This window comes from Diprion similis, chromosome 6, assembly GCF_021155765.1.
Source record: "Diprion similis isolate iyDipSimi1 chromosome 6, iyDipSimi1.1, whole genome shotgun sequence".
NCBI classification, from domain to species: Eukaryota; Metazoa; Arthropoda; class Insecta; order Hymenoptera; family Diprionidae; genus Diprion; species Diprion similis.
The window spans coordinates 8,830,056-8,836,482 of record NC_060110.1 but is presented as its reverse complement, the minus strand read 5'-3'; positions in this window follow the sequence as shown (position 1 = coordinate 8,836,482).

Sequence of the window (6,427 nt, the reverse complement as noted above, 5' to 3'; positions counted from 1 at the left end):
GCACCCAGGCAAAGAAATTGAAGGATCGGATATCAATTTGATCTACTCATCCCTACATAATAACAAGAAACATGTTTTTTCCACAAAATTTTAGCATTTTTCATGTTATCTGGGACTAAAAAACTATGTTCCTAATACAGTATAATGATATCGATCCTTTATTTTGTGTATAACATATATGTGAATCTTCACTGCGAAGGACAAATTGATCGGAGCAGAACTCGTGCGCAAGGAGCAATATGAGTAACTAAAAATACAGTTTCGAGTAAATCGCATTTTAGTGAAATCCAACACAAACAATTATATTCTCTTTAATAAATAGTCCAAGATGATTCAGTAACGCATTTAATCGAATGTTTTGATTAAATCATCTGACATTCTGTATTTGGTCGTCTTCTGCAGCTAGTAGCACCTAATAAAATTGCATGAAAATAACAACGCGAATATTGTTATATATAAGGCCACATGAATACCAAATTTGAATTTTTTTAACGAGATAGCTACAAGTACTCACAATAGCCAAACAGCTGCTAATTTTTTGGTTGAATGTTGAATGAATCCATCTTACCTTCGTTGTTTCCTTTTCATTCGTTCTGAATTTCGGTTATCAAATTTGATGATTGCAAAATTTACACTTGCTCTCAGTTGTAGCCAAGATGACAGTTCGTAGTAAATTAACCATAGAAACCGAAACCAGGCGGGAGAGCGCGAGACAAACGCTCCTTTGCGCCCAGTAGTAGGAAGGAGACAGCACTCTGCGATAAAACTTAGCCCCAGTTTTGAGGTAGCGTAAGAGGAATTGTCTGAATGCCATTTGAGCGCCTCTTACGGAAAAAAGGTAAAATTTTCGTTTTAAAATGTGAAAATAAAAAGAGGGGTGGTGATCGTAACCTTTGTATACATATACTCCGTAAATTCGTAAAAATACGCACTTGGAGTGAGTGAAAACCAGGGAAATAGAGTAAATGCCTTTCGGAAACCTAATGGACTCAAAATTTATGAAAAGGTGAATATCAAGGTGCAAGAAAAGATGTAAGTATCATTACGAAGAACTGATCTAATATATAATGGAAAAGTAATAGTAATGTCGATTATAGGTTATATTGTGTGCAAAGCTTATTACCTGTTTAATAAAATGATGCTTGTGCACCATCCACGACTTCATGTTAGTCTTATGACTATAAAAAAATACTATTTTCATTAAATCCAAAAACACAAACGTGTGGAATCTATTTTTTTGTTGCAGGTTATGTTTGCATAGATAGCAGTCTAAGTTAATGTCTCATTCCACAATACCAAATTCCAGGGATTTTCAGTCTTCACCAAGCCCATCCATAGGACGAGGACGTTTTTTCATCAGACAGCGTGGATATACATTGAGAAATTGAGAGAAATGCAATGGAAAGGTCGGTATTGCTTTTAATGTGCCATACCAATGTAATGTGAGTTCAGTAAATACAATTCTGTTTGCACCGACTGCTTGAACCCTATCCCTTATCTTCTATTTTTTTTTAATGTTTGTTCCAGCTTAAGGGGTCCTTTCCCTTTTACAGTCCTTGTCTCATTTTTCCCTGATTCATTTATTCCATTTTTACTATTCCATTTCTTCAAGAGCCCCCGCCAGAGTGTTATTCGCAGCCACTCTTTCCTAATGCTCTACTGTATCGCATTTACACGAGGACACTCGGAAACTATGGAAAACTCGGCCAATACAGTCGGCTATATTTTTACTGAGTTTCAGGATTGCACCTGCCAGGAACTCGTAAATAAAAACTGTCTCCCATTAGTGAAAAAGAGGTAGAAGAGCTCTGAATATTCACAGTGGATTTGCCAAATTCACCTACAATGGTATTAGTAACAATGAGAAATTGTGAAAGTACATTTAGCTTTGAATACTTACAAAACAATATAGAGTCAGTGAGCTTGCCATCTAAGAGATGGTGCTATACCAGAGGTAATAAATCTTTTCTTGGTTTTCAGAAAATAGAAAGCGATGCGACGATCAAAAAAAGAGTCGCTGTTTGCGCTGACTTAAACGTAGAAATGTTTATTGCAGATGAAATTATGCCATTTTCAAAATATATTATAATCAGTAGTATCCAAGAATTGGGTAATCGTTTAAAATCTGTTTACGAATCGCCATAAGATATTGCTTTTGGCGAGTAACTTTGAGGTAGTTCGCCCGCAATTGGTAAAATTCAAGACTTGCATGAAAATTTGTCTATTAGTAATTAAATGCATAATACGCCTAATAGTGAAATCTAGAGACGATTGACCACACCAAACGTGAGATAATTGCACTTGAAAATCACTTTGTTTGTACATGTGCTTATCCCTGGCATGGACAAACAGTACGTTATTAATTTTACCGTCAAGACCAAATTTAAGAATTTGATAAAAAAAAATGAGGAGAAGGTAGAGAGGGATGTCACGAATAATGTGGAAAAAAAATTCAGGAAGATTTACCATTTAGTTTGGGAGATATTGTAAATGATAGGGGTACGCGGCATGTTGTGAGCGGCGCCAGTCAATCGAACTCATGCATGCCCCGCTCACCGCGCACCTCCGCACCGACACTTCCGTTGGTTCCCCGCCGCCACTCGCGGGCCAACTACCTTAATCGAATTATAATAATTTTCAATGAATTTCCACGATTAAGTGCTGCTATTATAGTCATTTTTTAAACACTTGAATATTGTAAAAGAAATGTACCTACAACCATTCTACTCAAGCAAACTTGGGGATATTAAAATAAAAATTGATATACAACATGAAGGAGATGAAAAGATGTTGAAGGTTCAATTGGTTGAAAGTCAATGAAAGATTTTAACATTATCCGCGTTTTTTCTTTCATGAAGCCGTCTTCGCCAAAAATGTGTAATAAGTTTGTGAGGTTATGCTGATCCTAAACCTCTACTTATTTTTTTTAAAAAGATACACAATTAAAAATCATTATTTTATGCTATCTTTGCTAAATAACATTTGATTAATTCAATTTTCTAATATAAACATCGATCGTGAGCGAAATGATATATTGCTTCTCACCTGAAATACATATAAATAAGCACGCGTGCCCGCGTTGATTATATTGGAAAAAGTGTTAATGATTGTTATTATATTGAGGTAGGAAATCGCTATCAATCGCGAAAACATATATACAATGTTGAACATTGAATACAAAATAACATATAACAAATTTTCAACATCCATTGTGGAGCCAACAAATTGAATTTCTGCATCGACATTCATCAATGATACTTCCAAATAAGTACGAGTAGTAATATTATATAATTAATAAAATCCTGCGTCCTGCTGTTCCTCAATATTGTTGGATGAGCTGATTACTACGAGCGTAGATCATTGTGTGAAATCTTGAACGGCAAACCATAAAAATAGAGTGTGCAGTATTGAGTTATGAGAGAAAACAAATTTTTTTCCGTTTCTCTGTCAAATCTATGCAATAATACCAAAACTAACGAAACTGAATCTTGCCTCTGCGATAATTTTCCTATTTGCATATTACTTGATGTATTTTCTGAAAATATGGTCATCTGAGTATCACACACATCGTGTAAGAATGTCAATCCACTCTCCATTCGCCAACGTCTGAGTTTTTGGCTGCAGTATAAGCCTGTTTTGCACTTGTGTACATTGCAGGGTTTTTCCGACACTTGAACTTAAATTTCTAAAAATCAATAAAATATTTCGTTCCTCCGTGTATACTTCTATCTAGGAATTGGAAACATTTTCTCAGATTTCACGTTGCCCACTGTTTTTCGTTCCAGTCTGTGACGTAGTGCGACGCCTTAATTGTTATAGGTTCTATTGTACTTAGCGGACTTGCTACGGCGACACTTGGTTGATCTATACGTCGACGTAAACTGAAAACTTGTACCTACACTTGGTCATTGGACATTTACCTCCAGACTCCTCAATGACTTCTCTCCTCGTTTAATTCACTCCGCGATACGACAGCTATAATCGTGGAAATCGACGGGCAAAAACCACAGCTTCCTGTGCTTTGATGACATTTGCATGCATATTTTGGTATTTGAAAGTGATGACCTCGATTAAACGCCCCAGTGCTTAGCCTAGTATGCACTCTTTAGTTTGTGATTGAAATTCTCATGTTTCCTGTAAACAAAGAATCAAAAATCGACATTCTTACATGTCTTCAGTGCTGGTTGAACGAAATCTTACTTTTGCATCCCGGTGTTACGGGATACAGGAAAGGTATTGACGAGCGGTTATCAATACGTCCCTATACCCACCCGAGATATTGTTTCGGGTATTTTTGGGTCTGGTCTCGTCGCTGTTTCGGATTCGGGAATGATGGAACGAGTGACGATGAGACAGAGATGGTTCACTTTTGTTTATATAAAGGCTTTATTAGAACTCAGAAATGTCCGAGTGTGTAACTAGGCGAAGTGTGTCAAGAAAAGGTGAAATGAATATTTAGCCTGGTTGTCGAGGAAGATAGGAGAGACGTATGGTGGAACGCCGGATGTAATACCGATATCAAAATTTGCATTATTCCTGAGCGGGTTTGAAGCGTCTCTAATAATAGCCTCCAATGACGATTGGCCCATGAGATCCTTCAGGGATTCTCCAAATTCTCGCGTACAAAAATTCGTAACTTTTTGGGACTTATGCTGAGGTTTCAATATCGCGTCTTATTATGCTCTTCGTCGCTAATTAGGTATGAAATCTGAGAGCGACTTTTCGTCACATAAATGTATTGAAAATTTCGTAAGCCGAGATTAACAGACAAGGTAAGCGTGATTTTTTTCATTACTTTTTTTGCTACGCTCGTATTACACAGGCCTGGGAAATATAACTTTTGATTTCCCTTCAAAATAATAGTGCTTTTTTTTAGGTATTCACCTTCGTTAAATCAAAATGTAGCGCTGGTTTTATTACAGCTCCTCCACATCTATTTTCATGCGCGGTATACATATTGACAGATTTTTTAACAATTTTTATGAAGAAATAAAAGCTAATAAATGTAAAACTGAATATTTAGTTATAAAAATGAAGAGCATTAGTTTTAAACATGATGTTCGCGCCTTTGGCGATCTGTGCGGTTGAAGATGCAGGGCATAGCTTGAATATAGTTTCGGCGCCAAGAACCAGGGGGCAGGCGGGTGACGCTTACGCCCGAGAGCCGCGAGCGCGCGGTTTTTCGCAGATAAGTTTCGGCAGCGAGCGAGTGCGGACGAGCGCGTCTTGGCACGTGTTTCATAACTTGCCGTAGACTCTTAGCACAAGGGCTCGACTCTTGGAGCCACTAGCCAATTGTTCGACTAGCTCATCAAGCTAGTCAGGGGCATCAGCTGGACGAGTCACATGATGTGCTCGCGGGGGGTGATCTCGGGATCCCCTGATGCGACCTTGTGTCCACATCCTGCAACACGATTGATGCCCCGAGGTGTCGGGGGCCGGTTGCAGGCTTAGGTGGGGTGTACTTTCCGCAATACTATACAGATTGATCAAGATCTCGTTCCCTCGAAGTGCTGTTTCTCTTGCTATTAGGCCCGTCGCTCCCACGTTAATTAGACTGAGGTGAGAGAGCTCTCTTCGGTAGCGCTAATTGAGCTAGGAAGTAAGATTGACCTCAGGCGGTCCTCACTTCAATGTATTCATGTCTGATGTGCCTTCTGTTCAATGAACTTGCTTTAACTATCTGACTTGCTCGGGCTTTTCCCTCTACTCCGTGAGGTTTTTTACGCCCGAGCAAGTTATAGTGTACTATATAACCCGCGAAATAACTGTGTTCTTATTCGAAACCATGTCCATTCGACCCTCCTCGAATTCTCAACCTTCGAGCTATAATTCAATAAAACACATGACTCAAGAGACTAGATAAATCATAATGTCTTTTGATATCTTTTTTTACTTCCTACAAAACTCCTGTTCAATGTGTTCCTCTCGTACTCACGTAGCTATTATAAAATATGCTCAAAATCATCATAAACAGCCACTAGTGAGGGAAGGTGAATATGTAAATATCCACACTACCGTTATTACAGATAATTAATACAGAAATTAGAAGTTAACTCTAGTAGAACTAAGAAAACAGAAGAAAAATTTTTCAGAAAATTTAGGTGTAGAATTTTTTAAATACTCTTTCAAAGACTAGGGGCACCGCCCCTACGCGCTTCGCAACATCGATATTATACTCGGCGCTTCGCGCCTCGCACTCTTATGCGTTCTGGACGACAAAAATCATCTTCCCGTCGACCTGGACCACGAATACCACGGAGCGCTGGTCCTGTACTACGAAAAACAATGTATCAAAAATACTAACTTTATGCGTCTTAATCGCTCGTGCGATCCTGGTTGTGTCTTTCCTGCGATGATGATCTCGTCTTCATAAAAACGTTAACTTCGGGCGATGAAATCTTTTTATTAGATAGAGAGATTCGAA